The sequence below is a fragment of the Schistocerca nitens genome, chromosome 4, assembly GCF_023898315.1.
Source record: "Schistocerca nitens isolate TAMUIC-IGC-003100 chromosome 4, iqSchNite1.1, whole genome shotgun sequence".
Taxonomy (NCBI): domain Eukaryota; kingdom Metazoa; phylum Arthropoda; class Insecta; order Orthoptera; family Acrididae; genus Schistocerca; species Schistocerca nitens.
Window position 1 is genome coordinate 88,186,868 of NC_064617.1, and position 17,910 is coordinate 88,204,777.

The window sequence follows — 17,910 nt, forward strand, 5'->3', positions numbered from 1 at the left end:
GTGAGGAGTAGCAGACAACGACGATGAACTGAGTATCAACAAACAACACGTTAGTCACTGACCTGTCTTCGGCTGGCGCACGGCCGGCGCGGTGAAAGTGTCGGGTAACACGGAAGGTCGGATAACCGAAGATCAGATAATCGAAACTCTACTGTAATTTATTTATTCATTAATTGAGCGAGACAAGATTAGACACATGAGGTCCTCTTCCTTAATGGAACCAGTCATTCTACATATACTGACGAGCCAAAACGTTACGACCACCTACTTAAGGGGAGACGTTCATGGAAAACACACGCTGTTTAAAAAAATGCACCAAACACACTTTTTTGAAGATACAGTAATGGAATTTTGTACCATGCTTTACGTGAAGTTAGCACGTATACTGCTAACTTCCTTGGATTATATGTATTTAAATTTTTTATGGAATTTAAAAATTTTGTATTCCAAAAGTAATATATGACCTTTTTCTCAGAAACTATTCAAGATATTTCTTCAAAATGTTCTCTGTTTAATCTCTCTGCGTGCAGTAATCTTCTCTCATGAAGTTTTTTCAATAAATAGGAGAATTCTAATAATTTTTAATTGTAATTCTGTAAGTATAATATAGATGTTCAAACGTCTGTGAACACCTAAGGGACTCAACTGCTGAGGTTATCGGTCCCTAGAATTATACACCACATAAACTAACTTATGCTAAGAACAACACACACATATGCCGGAAGGAGGACTCGAGCTTCCGGCGGGAGGGGCAGCGCAATCCGCGACATGAAGCCTCAAACCGCGCGACCATCCCGCGTGGCGTAGGTATAACATAAAATTCCTGCGAAATTCCAAGCACTTTGCCCCTTATACACAGAATTTCAAAATTTACTCTTGTGGCAACTTTCTTTGGTTTACATAAATAAGTGTACAAAATTTCATAATTTTATCTTTCATAGTTTCCGAGAAAAAGGTACATATACTTTAGAAAACACAATTTTCAGCAAAATGGAGTTTGAAGTTTAAGATAACATTTTTCTCATCTCACTTTCTCGGAAGGCTCTATATTTGTACTCAGTATCCTCTTTCCCATCAAGGCTTCTATTCTTGTCTCTGTTTTCTGCCTTATCTCCATAACCAGGTCTTCACCTGACTTTTCAGCTGCAGACAGGCGCAGTAAATCTACTTTTCTCAAGATGTCTTGAGTGAAATTTCCTAACTCAAGGCCCATGCTCTCTAATAACTTCCACCTCGATATGTTATTGTAATTAAGTACAAGAACTACATCATAAGTTGTAGTTAGGACAGCGGTCGCAGATGAAAATGTAGTTTTAGGTCATCGTTATTATATGAGTGAATTATGAGACTCATTTGGACTATAGGTTTGCCATGAACACACTTTTTAGTAGTTAAAGATCGGCCAGAAACCTGCAAATGGGCTTCATAACATCCAGATGAAAATTTGGAAGTATTTCCGTCTGAATGCAGGTGTTATTACCCCTATGAGTCTGAAGATATTTGCACCAGTTGATGTGGCATAGATAATGCGTGAGATGTTCATCTGTTGACACCACATGGAAATATGTGGCCCATACTGTACTTTTCATGTCACTTACAACGGATAGGTTCTGTCTGACAGCCGTGCTGTAATAAATTTGCGTAAATCTCTATCATTAGCACAAGAGAAAACGAGAATCGCTTCTTCATAAGCAAATCAGCTGGTTTCTCATTATTTATAAGATAAGGAACAGAGTCACAGATAATCTATAAAACCAAAGCCTTGTAGATGTATCCCGTGCAAGTTGGCTTGAAAGTAATCCACGGAATTGTTGTTCACCGAGTCAGTACTGAAGTATTGCTTCGAAAAGTTGGCGTGGCAGGAAAGTCGCATCACACATTTAATTATTCTTCAGCCTCTTCCGCTGTGATTAGTACTCAAAATCATAAGCAACGCTCCGCGCTACACACGCATCGCGGACCTTCACCGGGAATACCGGCTAGATACTATCTTGCAGGTATTCCAAAAACTCTCCAGACGACTGTACAGTAACACGAGACACTCGCGCAACCCATTTATCCTTTCTCTGGGTAACTACGACCACAACCATAGATGGGAGCATAACAGACCAAAGACATTACTGGCTAGGAACTGAACATCTATGGTCCATAGAACGCTAACACGACAGTACTGGCGAGCCCCTGCAACACAGTTATTACTGGAAACCCAGATGTGCGACTAGCCGAAAAACAGGCAACCGCAGGGGAACCGTACTGTACACAGCACACAAACCAGCCACACACACCCCCTACATCGTCTGTGAGCCGATCTATGACCGATCGCCCGCTAATCCACAACGACCTTGAACTGTTGCAGGGACGCAGCAACTGCAGCAAGCGCCGCAACAGGGTCCAACAACGGCAAAGGTAACGATGCACGATACCTCGAACTAACACAACCACACCTTGCATGCACTGTCGCAGATAGCAAGCCGCTACTGCCCTTACTACCCGTCCTACTGTCGCAGAGGTTTTTTTTTCCCTTGGCTCATGCCTTGGCACTTTTTTTTCCTCTGCCCTTACAACCGCTACCCTTCAATCGTTTTCGACCACTTCTATCTCCTGATGGACCATGTTAATGAATAATCTTACCCAGACGCATGGATAACATCACAGCCCGCATCCTGTGACGCCTGATTCAAAAACTAACATGTTTACGGAGGTGACAGTAGAACTTTTGGTTTGGTCACCACGTTGGTGTGGGCGTGGAGGGGCCCCATCCTTTCCTTAAAAAAAAAAAAAAAATCCGCTGGGATTCAAACTTTCGGAACTTAGTGTCCATGAGTTCCACTAACGATGAAAAATAAATTGAAAATTGACGTTTTCGGTCAGTATCATGAACGTTCCCCCTTATTAGCTCATTGTAGCTTCTTGGTAAGTGTCTCAAGGTATGTGACACCACATGCCTACGCACAAATCCCGCAATTCTGTGATTTTGACCCAGATCTGACGCCAGGTACCTACCACATATGTACCACCGGGTTGATATCGGGCTAATTTTGTGACCAAGATATCAAGGCCAGTCCACTACCGTGCTCTTCAAATTGCTGTAGGACGATTTTGGCTTTGTAGCTCGCGCGCTTATCCTGCGAGAAGATACTATAGCCATCGAGGAAATTTCCGCAGTAATGATCACGTCTGCACCTGTCATGATGCCTATCAATTGTGCCACAGGTCCCGTGTATCCCTTACAGCAAACTACTGGCCTTACCTGCGTCCATCTGTGGCTAACACCTATTCGCGCTCAACCGGTCGCAACGGAGACACAATAGTACGTGTTCTCTGAGGCATAGTAGTTAAAGTAGGCGCCGGCCGGAGTGGTCGAGCGGCTCTAGGCGCTACAGTCGCAGGTTCGAATCCTGCCTCGGGCATGGATGTGTGTGACGTCCTTAGGTTAGTAACGTTTAAGTAGTTCCAAGTTCTAGGGGACTGATGATCTCAGCAGTTACGTCCCATAGTGTTCAGAGCCATTTTTGAGTTAAAGTAGGCCAACTTGATTTCAGTTAGCCAGGCAACATCTACGGGACCCGTTATGCCTGCTGCCCTTTACAACAGGTTGCGCTATCAATCAAACATGACTAGCTAAATATACGTTTCCTAGAAATTTTCACCGTAGCTCATACACCATAACGGTGGGTGAAACAAAATGTGTTTTACGGCTAGAAAGTTTAGTAACAAATAAAAGCTTCTTCTTTCAGAAACGTACTTTTTACATGAACACAATCAGAAAAACGGAAGTCATATTTGCTACAATGGATGGTTCGAATGGCTCTAAGCACTATGGGACTTAACATCTGAGGTCATCAGTGCCCTAGACTTAGAACTACTTAAATCTAACTAACCTAACGACATCACACACATCCATTCCCGAGGCAGGATTCGAACCTGCGACCGTAGCAGCAGCCCGGTTCCGGACTGAAGCTGCTAGAACCGCTCGGCCAGAGCGGCCGGCGCTAAAATAGGTTTGGGGAACTTAGAATGAAATGTTTGGCCACTACAACGAATTCAGCGAGTCAGCAATACACATTCAGGGAAAACGAGTTGAAATTGGTATAACTGGGGTTGCGTGCATAGAATTTCGATTTTCGGACATGGATCTCATTAGTAGAGAAAACATGTAATAGAGGTGATCTGATAATGGTTGGAATTGAGAGTAGGTAGTAGTAAAAAGAGAGTTAAACTGCACAGAAAACCGTTCACACGAAAATAAATAAATAAGCCAGAAATACGCCGAAAAGGAGAAAAAGGAAAAAGAAAATCCACAGTTTTCTAGCTTACAGTGTTCCGGAATAGTTATACATTGATCAGCCAGAACGGTAGGACCACCGATCTACTGTCGATATAAACCCGTCGAGGCGATAGTAGGGTCAGCTGGCGAGGAATGACTGCTAATCAGGCAAACGCATGGTGCATGTAGTATCTATCAGTGAGCGTGCTGCCCGTGTGTAGAATGAGAATGGAGAAGGCGTGCGATCTATCTAAGTTCGACCGAGGGCAGATTGTGAAGGCCCGTAGGGTCGGCACGAGCATTTCGGAAACTGCAGATATGTCGGGTGTTTGAGGAGTGCTGCGGTAAGTGTCTTCAACACCTGGCGAAATCAAGGTGAAACAACGTACAGTCATCATGGGGTCGGGCTGTCACACCTGATTATAGATGTCGGACTTCGTAGTCTGGGCAAATTGATAAACAATACAGGTGGACTTTAGCGGAATTAGCCTCCAACTATAATGTTGGGCAGAGCATATCTGAACACACAAATCACGGATCACTCCTAAAGATAAGCCTCCACAGCTGAAGACCCATGCACGTGCCGATGTTAACACCACGACTTCGGCAGCTACGACTGAAGTGATCACGTGACCTTCCGCACTGTACGTTGGCAGTGGCAGAGCGTTGATTGGTCTGATAAATCACAATATCTTCTTCATCATGCCGATAGGAGATCGCGAATCCAACGTCTTCCAGGGAAACAGCTCCTTGACACCTGTACTGTACTACAGAGACAAGGTGAGGCAGCTCCATTGCTCTCTGGGGATCACTCACATGGTCATCCATGGGTCAAGTGCAGATCGTGAAAGGCGCCATGACGGCCAAAGAGTGTCATACTCTGGTTACAGACCACGGAAACCTCTTCGTGACAGTCATGTTTCCCGACAGAAGTTGCATTTTTCAGACAGATAATGCGCCATGTCACAAAGCCAGGTGTGTGATGGAGTGGTCAGAGGAACACATTGGCGAGCTCCAATTGATGTGCTAGCCTCCCAACTCTCCAGATCTAAACCGAACTGAACACTCTGGGATGCGACTGAAAGTGGCGTTGAGCCCATCGCCCACCCTCCACAGAATACGGGAATCAGGTGACCTGTGTGTGCAGATGTGGTGCTAACTTCCTGGAACGACGTACCAAAGCCTCATTTCTTCCATGCGATGACGCGTCGTCGCTGTTATTAGTGCCAAAGGTGTCCATAGGTAGGTGACCATAGTTTTCTAGCTGATCAGTGCATACTTCATTGAGAATCCTCTTGTGAAACTAGGGTATTTTCATCAACTTCCGAAACCTACTCATAACACTGCAATGACAGGGTACAGAGTAAACTGACACGTAACGTCGTACTGCGTCAAGACGAACAAGCAAGCAGGACTCCTTCAGCCTGCTCGGGCTGGGCATAGCTTCTTGGATGTCAGTAAAGCAGCCTGTCATTTCTGCTGTTACCATGCGGCAAGCTAACGGGCAAGCATGGGTGGGTTAAAACTGGAATTAGAATACCTCTGTTTACAGAGTAGTCAAGCCGATGTCTTCCGACATCTGTCAGGTACAGACGCTCAGCACCTTGTCACCCACACGTGTCTTCACTCTGCTTAGTCACATCTCATAGGTGTTTACAACAGCAGAATGCGGACAGCCAACTTACCTTGCCACGCCATGTATCTGCAACGCCAGCTGGTTGAAGTAAATAAGTTTTCGGTACCTCACTTTAATATTCATTATGACAGAGATATTTAGTATATAGTACATGAAAATTACTGCTAAATAAATAGCGCAGGGGAAAGTTTCTGTTAGATAATTAGAATTGAAACAATAGAAAACAAATTTCAGGCAGGTAGTTTTAAGAGCCTACCGAATATCAGACCAGCTGTGTGGCTGGATTGAAGACTTTTTAGCAAACAGAACACAGCACGTTGTTCTGAATGGAGAGACGTCTACAGACTATAGAGTGACCTCTGGCGTGTCACAGGGGAGTGTTATGGGACCATTGCTTTTCACAATATATGTAAATGACCTAGTAGATAGTGTCGGAATTTCCATGCGGCTTTTCGCGGATGATGCTGTAGTATACAGAGAAGTTGCAGCATTAGAAAATTGTAGCGAAATGCAGGAAGATCTGCAGCGGATAGGCACTTGGTGCACGGAGTGGCAACTGACCACTAACATAGACAAATGTAATGTACTGCGAATACATAGAAAGAAGGATCCTTTATTGTATGATTATATGATAGCGGAACAAACACTGGTAGCAGCTACTTCTGTAAAATATCTGGGAGTGTGCATACGGAACGATTTCAAGTGGAATGATCATATAGAATTAATTGTTGGTAAGGCGGGTGCCAGGTTCCGATTCATTGGGAGAGTCCTTAGGAAATGTAGTCCATCAACAAAGGAGGTGGCATACAAAACACTCGTGCGACCTCTACTTGAGTATTGCTCATCAGTGTGCGATCTGTACCAGTTTGGGTTGACAGAGGAGATAGAGAAGGTCCAAAGAAGACTGGCGCGTTTCTTCACAGGGTTATTTGGTAAGCGTGATAGAGTTACGGAGATGTTTAACAAACTCAAGTGGCAGACTCTGCAAGAGAGGCGCTCTGCATCGCGGTGTAGCTTGCTCGCCAGGTTTCAAGAGTGTGCGTTTCTGGATGAGGTATCGAATATATTGCTTCCCCCTACTTATACCTCCAGAGGAGATCACGAATGTAAAATTAGAGAGATTCGAGCGCGCACGGAGGCTTTCCGGCAGTCGTTCCTCCCTCGAACCATACGCAACTACCGAGCGAGTTGGCGCAGTGGTTAGCACACTGGACTCGCATTCGGGAGGACGACGGTTCAATCCCGCGTCCGGCCATCCTGATTTAGGTTTTCCGTGATTTCCCTAAATCGCTTCCGGCAAATGCCGGGATGGTTCCTTAGAAAGGGCACGGCCGATTTCCTTCCCCATCCTCCCCTAATCCGAGCTTGTGCTCCGTCTCTAATGATCTCGTTGTCGACGGGACGTTAAACAGTAATCTCCTCCTCCTCCCCATAAGCGACTGGAACAGAAAATGGAGGTATTGACAGTGGTACGTACAGTGCCTTCCGCCACACACCGTTGCGGAGTATAAATGCAGATGTAGATGTAGACGCCAATTACCCTTGCTAACAGCTGTGGACATGAAATATGTAAGGGATGGGGAATGAAAGGAATGAGATGATAAAAAACGAGTAATATAGTCATGAGAAAAGGAAATGGCGTGACTGATGCATAACTAGGAGAAAATGAGATAGTTTCCTTTACGTCCAGAATGAATTGTCGGTATGTAGCGGGGTGTCTCCTGCTTTCAAACTTCCTGGCAGATCAAACTCTGTGCTGGACCGGAACTCGACCCTGAGACGTCTGCATAGTGCAGGCAAGTGCCTTAGCACGACTCACGAACCGTCGACGCCACTTACGCCAGCACTTGTCTCTTGCGAGGCTAGAAGTGCAAGAAGAAAGCAGAGATCCCTGGTCCTACACTGAAGGAAAAAAAAAAATTGCAACATCAATGAGTGGCGCGACTTAAACGATAATTGATGGGCTTGTTTTTACATGTCAAAGATGATGTATACGCAACTTTCGCGCCAGTCGCATTAGAGTGGCCCTAGTGTGACCACTACGAGGATGCAAATCAGGTTTCCTTTAAAGCACGCTGTATCGGTCGTGAGCATTAGTTACCTTTGAGAGAGACTGGACGTGGTGAGCTGATGTTAGTCAAGAATGCCTTTAAGACGACAAAGCCGCCGCTATCAAGAGCACACTCAATTTGGACGAAGTCGTATAGCAGGGGGCAACGTCCTTGCCACAGTGGATACACCGGTTCCCGTGAGATCACCGAAGTTAAGCGCTGTCGGGCGTGGCCTGCACTTGGATGGGTGACCATCCAGCTGCCATGCGCTGTTGCCATGTTTCGGGGTGCACTCAGACTCGTGATGCCAGCTGAGGAGCTACTCGACCGAATAGTAGCGGCTCCGGTGAAGAATACCATCATAACGACCGAGAGAGCGGTGTGCTGACCACACGCCCCTCCTATCCGCATCCTCAGCTGAGGATGATACGGCGGTCGGATGGTCCCGATGGGCCACTTGTGGCCTGAAGACGGAGTTCTTTGTATAGCAGGGCTATGGGAAGATGGATCTTCCTTCTGTGATACTGCAGAAAGATATGACAGGAATGTAGGCACTGAATACGAATGCTGGGAGCGGTGAGAAGTCCCCAACTCCGGACGGCCACTTGGCACTAACGAGAGGGAAGACCATCGGATTCAGTGTGTGGCTCTGGCGCATCTTACTGCATCTGAAGCAGCAGCCTGAGCAGCCGTATACACCACAGTGACACAGCGAACTGTTGCAAATCGGTTACTTCGAGGACAGCTCCGAGCCACGCACCGTTTAGCGTGCATTCCATTGGCCCCAAACCAACGCCATTTGCGACTTCAATGATCTCAAGTGAGAGCTCATTACAGGACGGAGTGGAGGCCTGTTGTGTTTTCTGGTTAAAGCTGCTCCTACCTCGGAGCCAGCGATGGTTAGAAGGAAGCCAGTTGAGGGCCTACAATGGACCTGTCTGCACTCTAGACACACTGGACCTACAACTGGAGCCATGGTCTGGTCTGCGATTTCGTGTGGCAGCAGGAGCACTCTCATGGTTGTCCCACGCACCCTGACATCAGGTGATTCGACCCGTCGTGCTGCCCTTTATGAACAGCATTCCACGGGGTGTTTTCTAACGTGATAGCGCTCGCCCACATACTGCTGGTGTTGCACATCATGCTCTAGAGAGTGTAGACGTGATGCCTCGGCCTGCTCGATTATCAGATCTAATCGAGCGCATATGACACAACATCGGGCGGTAACTCTAGCGTCATCCACACACAGCATCAACTGGCGCTTTATTTACCGGCCAAGTGCAACAGGCATGGAACTCCAGCCCACAAACCGACATCCGGCACCTGTACAATACAGGGTGATTCAAAAAGAATACCACAACTTTAGGAATTTAAAACTCTGCAACGACAAAAGGCAGAGCTAAGCACTATCTGTCGGCGAATTAAGGGAGCTATAAAGTTTCATTTAGTTGTACATTTGTTCGCTTGAGGCGCTGTTGACTAGGCGTCAGCGTCAGTTGATGCTAAGATGGCGACCGCTCAACAGAAAGCTTTTTGTGTTATTGAGTACGGCAGAAGTGAATCGACGACAGTTGTTCAGCGTGCATTTCGAACGAAGTATGGTGTTAAACCTCCTGATAGGTGGTGTATTAAACGTTGGTATAAACAGTTTACAGAGGATGGGTGTTTGTGCAAAGGGAAAAGTTCTGGACGGCCGAGAACGAGTGATGAAAATGTAGCACGCATCCAGCAAGCATTTGTTCGCAGCCCAGGAAAATCGACTCGCAGAGCTAGCAGAGAGCTGCAAATTCCACAATCAACTGTATGGAGAGTCCTACGAAAAAGGTTAGTTATGAAACCTTATCGTCTGAAATTGGTTCAAGCACTGTCTGCAGCTGATAAGATTAAAAGAATCGATTTCTGTGATTTTATCCTTGCTCAAATGGAAACAGATGAATCTTTCGTTTCAAAGATTGTGTTTAGTGATGAAGCAACTTTCCACACTAACGGGAAAGTCAACCGTCACAATGTCTGTATATGGGGCACTGAGAATCCGCGGGAAACAAAGTATGAACGTGACTCGCCTAAGGTGAACGTTTTCTGTGCCATTTCAGCCAATAAAGATTTTGGTCCCTTTTTCTTCGAAGGTGCTACTGTAACTGGACTACAGTATCTGGAGATGTTAGAGAATTGGCTGTTCCCTCAGCTCGAACAAGAAGCACAACCATTCATATTTCAGCAGGATGGAGCGCCACCACATTGGCACTTATCCGTCCGTAACTACCTGAACGTCAAATACCCGAGGCGATGGATCGGCCGCCAGGCAGCCCGTGACAGAGCACTTCATCACTGGCCTCCAAGAAGCCCTGTTCTTACCCCCTGCGATTTTTTCTTATGGGGGTATGTTAAGGCTATGGTGTTTTGGCCACCTCTCCCAGCCACCATTGATGATTTGAAACGAGAAATAACAGCAGCTATCCAAACTGTTACGCCTGATATGCTACAGAGAGTGTGGAACGAGTTGGAGTATCGGGTTGATATTGCTCGAGTGTCTGGAGGGGGCCATATTGAACATCTCTGAACTTGTTTTTGAGTGAAAAAAAACCTTTTTAAATACTCTTTGTAATGATGTATAACAGAAGGTTATATTATGTTTCTTTCATTAAATACACATTTTTAAAGTTGTGGTATTCTTTTTGAATCATCCTGTACAATGCATGGACGTCTGAAATAATTGCAGTCAGCTTTCTGGTGGCTACACCAGTTATTAATATGTCACAATTTCACATTTGTAATGGTTTATCTCTCACATACATTAGCCAATGGTCGTGCAATCTGTAATATTATTGGTTTCAGATACTTCGCCTATGAGATATTCGTCATACAATAAAAGGACAGCCAACGAGCTGTAGTACATAAAATGCTAAGCATCACAGCGCGAGAGTCGAACGACGAACAAACATTTCGGTAAGTCGAGTGAGGATACAATGTACTTACGCACACGCAAGGACATTTAATTTTTAAGAAGGAACGGACTGACAAAGCAGCGATTATTGGACTGTTCCATGCACAAAATAAATATCAGATGTAAGTCATGTATTTATTGTGTATTCGTCAATGTTTAGAAGTTTAATGCCAATTTGTTCAAAATACATTAATATTTTACAATGCAGTAATTTTCTTATTCTTGTCTTTCACTAACCAAAAATGATGTTCAAATTGTATATGAGCTTTGTTACAGTTTCGCTCTTTATCGTGATGTCACGATTGTATTTGGGAGACCACTAATGTGTTCAACTTCTAATCTGTTAATCTTTCTGTTGCGAAATTCCACTAATTTGCTTTCATTTCCATTTTTATATTCAACTAGGTACCTTAGGTATTTTCATCGAAGATTCTGGTTGCGTGAAGCCAATCAGGGTCAAAAGGTCAATTAAGGAAACCCCTTCGCGTGATCCATCCGTACGTCTCCTGAACACAATCGAGAACCGACGCATCGGATGATCAATTAATAATCTCTCTCTCTTTTAAATTCGTACTAAAAACGTTCACACAGGATAGCCGTAAGTACGCAATGTAGCGTTAGGTTGCATTTTGTCAGTAAATATTACCAACGAACAGTTACAGCATCTCTATTATTGTCTACTACTACTTCTTATACAGAATAAACAAGTTCTTAACGCCAGAAATCTTAATCACTTAAGTATGTTACCTACACAAATGTATTACAGAAATTTCAGTACTCTACATTGGTTATATTTCTGGAGTTGAGTTTTTTTCCATCAGAGAATTTCCAGTCCGGCACAGACTTCCGATCGATTTCATCGCAATATCCTTCCTTTCTTCTGAGAGTTTCATCTATCGGCTGAGTAGACCATGGTCACCGTATAAGTGGGCTACTTGTTACGAAATTCCAGTCCCACGCTCTCTGATACTGCTACCTCAGCACGCTGTACGCTGTGGACTGTGGAATTTACAGCATATACTGCACTAATGATTCGTAAGCAAAGCTTAAAATCACAGGCGTCCGCAAAAATTTATCCAAGACGGGGACAAATTCTAAAATTGCTATTTTTGGTATATCTGATTCGGTGACTTTCAGAACGTGTTGTGCCCCAAGTACTAATTTCTGACAGCAAGAATACAAAACTAATTGTATCTAAAATGATTGACAATTATCCTCTTTTAGTAGTTTTAAGTTAGTTTACTGTGACACTTAAACTCTATGGATATTTGAGTATATTTATATGAATATGGATGATACCATTTTTATTCAACAATCTGGAATTATGGCATTGTGATTATATTTAGTATAACCAGTGAGTAAAGAAATATAGGTAGAAAACATGCAAAAAAATTATTATATTCCAGTAACGTTAGGTTTTGAAATTAAAAATCCTAATTATGATAACCAGAACGACTGAGAAAATCCAGTTGGGTACATATAAAAATAACAAGAAAATGTCGCTTTCATGTTTCACGTAGTTAAGAACCAGGAAAAACTGGAAAAAAGCAGTTATTCAACTTTGATGGCATCAATTACAGTTTTTTGCTTATGGAACTTCACATCTAAGCACGTTAATTAATTTATTGCATTACTTCTATGCTTTCCATTTTGTACGTTGCCTGTAATAATTAAACTTACATAAAAAGTTCTTGTCAAGACAAATTTTTTTAGGGTTCGTCCGAAAAAAATGTAACTCAAAGACAGAATTCGACTCGATAACAGTCAGAAATCTCCTAAAAGACATATTTTCGAACTTGAAAAGTCGTGGTTTTCTTCCTCTGCCGCTGAAAGTCGTATTTTTGTTTTTAAGACCGATGTATTGAGCTATCAAGGTGAAGTACCAACATTCACAGCTACATCATCGTATGATTGTGTGCTTTAGAGAGCACTGTAGAAACTTTGCCGTCTAAAACGTACACTCAGCAAATCATCACGGATATTGACATCTTGGGTTGTCGGGTGTTCTGCCGGATATCAGCGTCGTACTTGCACGATATTTCGGTCACGTAGCTCGTAACCTTCATCAGGTGCGACCTGAGACTCTGGAATTGTTAAAGGAGCAACGGGGCCAGCTGCAACACTGCACAAACAAAAGAACCAGAGACATGGAGATGGAAAACGAGCCCCTGACGGACTTCCAGGAGCACCAGACCGAAGATGGAACACCCAGAAGTGGGACTGGTGGGCGCGGACCGCAGAGGGAACATCCAGAGCCGCAGTGGACGAAAAACGGAGCGGCAACGCTCCAACAGGTCATTCACTCCGGACCCAAAACACTGGCACATGATACGTTTCTTCACGAACCGCCGAACGACAACTCCACCGCTCCAACATCAAGACAGAACAGCCTACCGACCAGAAGCCAAGGCCAACATGCTGGCAGATATATTCGAAGCCAATTCTCAGCCACTCAACGACAGGACTGACCCGCCACGTATCATCACCATTGAAAGGGAAGCAGACGCCATACTTCAACGCCAAGACGACGCAGACGAAGACGCAGAAGACGGTCTCATTCCACCCATCAGCGCAGAAGAAGTACAGGCTGGCATCCGGGCGTTACCATCAAACAAAGCACCCGGCGCAGACGACATCCAAGGACGTGTCTTGAAACAACTGCCCTGGACAGCGATCGTGCGACTCGCCGCCATATTTAACTGGATCATCACCACCGCCACATACCCATCACAATGGAAGCATTCAATAGTCACAGCAGTACCTAAACCGGGAAAGGATCGCCGCCACCCACAGAGTAATCGTCCCATAAGCCTTCTACCACAAATCAGCAAGTTATTCGAGCGCATTCTCCTGCCAAGACTACAAAACGTCATCAACAGAAATGAAGTGCTCCCGCAAGAACAATTTGGATTCCGCAGCGGACACAGTACGACGCAGCAGATACTTCGTGCCGTCGAATACATCACTGAAGCATTCAACAAGAAGGAATTCTGCGGCGCCGTACTGCTGGACGTCACCAAAGCTTTTGATACCGTCTGGCACAAAGGCCTCATCTGGAAACTCAACAGACTACAATTCCCGAAGCCATACATTCGTCTCATAGCCTCATACCTGAAGAATCGCACGTTCGCTGTCCGGATTGACAACTCAATCTCAACAAATCGCCATATAAACGCCGGAGTGCCGCAAGGCTCTGTCCTTGGGCCAGTCCTGTACTCCATCTTCACCTCGGACATCCCGTCGCAGCCGGGGGTGGAAAAGGCCATCTACGCAGACGACACAATGATCTTCACCAGAAGCAGATGGAAGGAAGTCCTCGTGCCTCGCCTTCAGAGCTCCCTTAATGCCCTTGAGCAATGGGCTGCCAAGTGGCGCATCAGCTTCAACCCTTCCAAGACTCAAGCCATCATCTTCACTCGACGCAAGACCATGCCTGCACGCCATCTCCGACTATACGACGTAGAACTACCGTGGGACGTCTCCGCCAAATACCTGGGAGTCATCTTGGACAAAAGACTGACATGGAAACTCCACATAGAAGACGTGAGAGCGAAAGTAAACCAGCGAATAGGGGTATTATACCCCCTCATCGACGAAGACTCTGACCTCTCAGTAGCAAACGGAATTTTAATCTTCAGGATGTACATCAGACCACTCATGGATTACGCCGCCGAAGTCGGGGGAGGTGCAGCAAAAACGCACATCCAGCGACTCCAGTCTCTCCAAAACAAAATTCTCCGCCGCATCTTTCACGTCCACTCACAGTTTCCGCACCGCTACCTCCAGGAAGCTGCAGAGGAACTAGAAGTCATGCAGAGACACCAAGAAATGGCAAGACGGTTCTACAGCAAGACGCAAGAAGCTGAAAACCCACTCATAAGAGCATTAGGCGCACCGCAGAATCCACGAGACAAATACAAGAGACCAATAGCATTACTGGACCGATAAAACGACGTAACAACAAGACGAACAATTGCAGCCAAGAAAGGCTCAGAAGAAACCAAACATCGACGACAATATAAAAATATAAAACTCCGTAACGCAATAATGCAAAGAAGTTCAACCCCCGTCCCACACACACACAAGATACACACAAAATAAAGAAGCACAGACCCCACACGCCAACCCCAGAAGAAGCAGGCAATGCTTAACAAGTAAATCCTGCGCCACATAGCTAGAAAGTAGCCACAAGAAGGTGGACGGAGCTCCAACAGGTCGCGGTGAGCGGGCGCGGACCGCAGGGGGAACGCTTGGTACCCCAGACCGTAGATGAAACCCCCAGGAGCGGGGTTGGTGGGCGCGGACCGCAGAGGGAACACCTAGAACCGCAGCGGACGGAAAACGGAGCAGCAACGCTCCAGCAGGTCGCAGGGAATGGGCGCGGACCACAGAGGAAGCGCCGGCAGCCGTTGGTGGAGGGGGAAGGCCATAGGCATAAATACTGGACCAGGTCCACTCGAGGAGCAGTCTCAGGTCGCACTTGATGAAGGTTACGAGCTACGTGACCGAAATATCGTGCAAGTACGACGCTGGTATCCGGCAGAACACCCGACAACCCAAGATGTCATTAGATCGCCGGGAAAGCCTGAAGAGTTACATCACGGATATTCTTCGTCCACAGAAAATGGTAAACTAATGTTGTGACTGCGCTGCGATGTGCAGTTCGGTAAGGGCTGTATGAGATAGAGAAAGAAGACTCTATTTTGGAACGGTTCTAGGAAGTTTCACAATGATCTGGAGTGAAAAACAGCGCCGAAATCGCTGCAGCAGCTATCAATCAGTTGATTCTTCCACGAAAAGCGTGACACGTAAGAAAATCCATGATAACTGTATTCTGGTTTACAATTCGACGGTGCATATTGACAATCTCGCATTTCGCTAGAAGTCCGATTCAAAACGAATGAGGGTCGGGCACCAATCATGAACATGCTAGGTGAAACAAAAATGATCCGAAAAATATTTGTAAGATTGACGCGGAATTAATACATGTTGATGGGCAAAGGAACGGGCCATCAATGAAAATACTGAAAACCCTGACTTCTCTGCACCAGTCGGCTACCGCCTCATGTCTGCATACGCGTAGCGCCAGCACGCTCTAATGCAAGTATTTCTTTGTGCCATTGCGTCTGAGTGTGTAAAAGGAATTTTGAACGCAACAGAGCGTGTTCATTGTCCTTATGGGGACCTGAAATCCACGCAAATAGTGTACAGTACTGTTGGTACAGGTGCTTGTGACAGTAAGCGTTTTGGCAAAACCTTCAGCAAAGGTTGTAACGGCACAGTTAGTAGCAAAATACCGCAGACATGCTCTGTAGTGAACAAAAAACATAATTATTCATAAATAGAGCTCGAGTGAAGGAAAACCTGCAATGAAGTCGGACGAAATTTCTATGCCATTTATCTGTGCAGGTGGGAATTAAGAGACTGTTGTGTCGGAACATTATTCATCTGTAACCTCAGAAATTTCTTGATGTGCGTTAGTTAAACGGTCCGGACCAACTTTTACGTACTGAGCTTTGCTGTTGACTTCTGAGTCAACTAAAGTCAGTTCTTCTGGTTTCTCAGTTTTTCATTTCCGTAAGTGAGGCCTGGATCAGCCTGTCAGTCTGCTGCCCTCATCGTAAAATGAGTCTTTCGCCCTACTGTTAATTCTACGGGTTATGTAGAGAAACGGTTTCGTCGACATGTGGATCAGCTACTACGAGGGTCACTCCAAAAGAAATGCACACAATTTTTGTAAAAATACAGTTTTCGTTCTGCTTGTGTGAAAGTTTTACAGTATGTAGACACACCCTTCCCGCTTGTTTTCAAACTTAGTTAAACCTGTTCCTGTGAGTGGCGCCGTCACAGCATGTCTTCAAGATGGCTGCTACACTTGACGTCGGTCAGAAGCAATGTGCTGTCATAGAATTCCTGTGCTGTGAAAACGAGGCAGTGGGAAACATCCACAAGAGTTTTCATTCTGCTTGTGTGAAAGTTTTACAGTGTGTAGACACACCCTTCCCGCTTGTTTTCAAACTTAGTTAAACCTGTTCCCGTGAGTGGCGCCATCACAGCATGTCTTCAAGATGGCTGCTACACTTGACGTCGGTCAGAAGCAATGTGCTGTCATAGAATTCCTGTGCTGTGAAAACGAGGCAGTGAGAAACATCCACAAGAGTTTCCATTCTGCTTGTGTGAAAGTTTTACAGTGTGTAGACACATCCTTCCCGCTTGTTTTCAAACTTAGTTAAACCTGTTCCCGTGAGTGGCGCCGTCACAGCATGTCTTCTAGATGGCTGCTACGCTTGACGTCGGTCAGAAGCAATGTGCTGTCATAGAATTCCTGTGCTGTGAAAACGAGACAGTGGGAAACATCCACAAGAGGTCAAAAAAGGTGTATGGAGATGTTGCTGTCGATCGCAGTACAGTAAGTCGATGGGCAAGCAGGTTACGTGATGAAAGCGGGCACGGCAATATTGAGGATCGTCCTCGCAGCGGCAGGCCTCGTACTGCTCAGACTCCAGACAATGTGCAGAGAGGTAACGAATTGGTGACTGCTGATAGACGCACAGTGAACGAATTGTCACACTACATTGGGATTGGGGAAGGAAGTGTTTGCAGAATACTGAAAGTGCTGGCGTTACAAAAGGTTTGTGCCAGATGGGTTCCCAGGATGTTGACAGTGGATCACAAAGAAACAAGAAAACCGGTATACAGCGAACTTTTGGAACAGTACGAGAATGGTGGAGATGAATTTCTTGGAAGAATTGTGACAGGTGATGAAACATGGCTCAATCATTTTTTACCAGAGACGAAAGGCAACCAATGGAGTGGCATCATGCAAATTAACCGAAGAAAAAAAAATAATTCAAATCACACATTCTGCTGAAAAACTTATGGCTACGGTGTTTTTCGATTCCGAAGGACTCATGCTTGTGGACATCATACCAAGTGGAACCACCAGAAATTCTGATGCATACGTGACAACACTGAAGAAACTTCAAGCACGACTGAGTCGTGTTTGACCACA